This window comes from Belonocnema kinseyi, chromosome 4 (genome assembly GCF_010883055.1).
Source record: "Belonocnema kinseyi isolate 2016_QV_RU_SX_M_011 chromosome 4, B_treatae_v1, whole genome shotgun sequence".
NCBI lineage: Eukaryota > Metazoa > Arthropoda > Insecta > Hymenoptera > Cynipidae > Belonocnema > Belonocnema kinseyi.
The window spans coordinates 88,447,124-88,448,191 of NC_046660.1; positions in this window are offsets into that span (position 1 = coordinate 88,447,124).

The following is a 1,068-nucleotide window of genomic DNA, read 5'->3' on the forward strand; positions in this document are numbered from 1 at the left end:
CTAGAGCGGAATTCGTTCTTAGGTATCATCTAAGGTAATTAAGTGTGTAAAGCGAAGTATGTTAAGTATTTTATAGGCTCTATACTTATAGCTCTCGTTTTAACGATAATCAAATTTCGCGGTAAAGCTTTAGTGCAAGTATTCGCGAGAGCGGCGCTGAAATATATCGGTCGACGCGAAGCTTTAATCCAGTGACAAACTTGAAAAGTTTCGAAATCAAATCACAAAGACAGATCTGAAACTTCAGAATTTGCAAAAGGCTGACAATTATTGCAAAACTCAAAATTCTAAGAGCTACCAAAAAAAGGAAGTTTTCAAGTTCACCAGGATAAGATAAAAATTTAAATCGCGGGCGCCGCTGTTCCAAATCGTACAATCTAGTGAGCTGCACTTCGGAAAATCGTTGTTCAATGAACGTCTTTCTGGGGTATTAATAAACGAAAATTAATTATACCTGGCCGCTGTTCTTCCTATCGTAATTCGTAATAACGTTCTAAAAGTAACTTTTGACCAATGACAAAAAAGGTGGCGAGAGAACCGAATGAAATTCAAACTTAAGATTTTTTTATTCTAACTTATTCGGCACCCGGTGAAGGTATTATCTTGCTCTGAGTAATACTTCCCAGAGTGTTTCTTGATCAAAAAGGATCTGTACAAAAAAATCTCAGTAGTGAGGTTCAATCGCTCGCCAAGCCAAATTGGGTCTCTCGAGGCTGTGAAGCATTATTATGGCAGAGGAAACATCTCGACCTCGGCCAGTGAAATGACGCTTTCTTTTTATTATTATTAAAAAATTAAATAACGTAATTGTAACAATTAATCCGCGAGTGAGAAAAATAATGGCAAAAATAAGGAAACAATTCTTCCATTAGGATTTCGCGAGAAAGTCAAAAATAAAAGGGGGGACGGAAATCTTTCAATTGAGACGAGGGGAACTGATACAGGAACTCAGCTGCTCCGTCATACGCTTAATTGTGTTGCCAATCATGTTACAATTAATTAACTTAATTAATTTTTAATCGATAAAAGTACGAGGATTCTCTGTATTTCGCACGCATTTGCGATTGT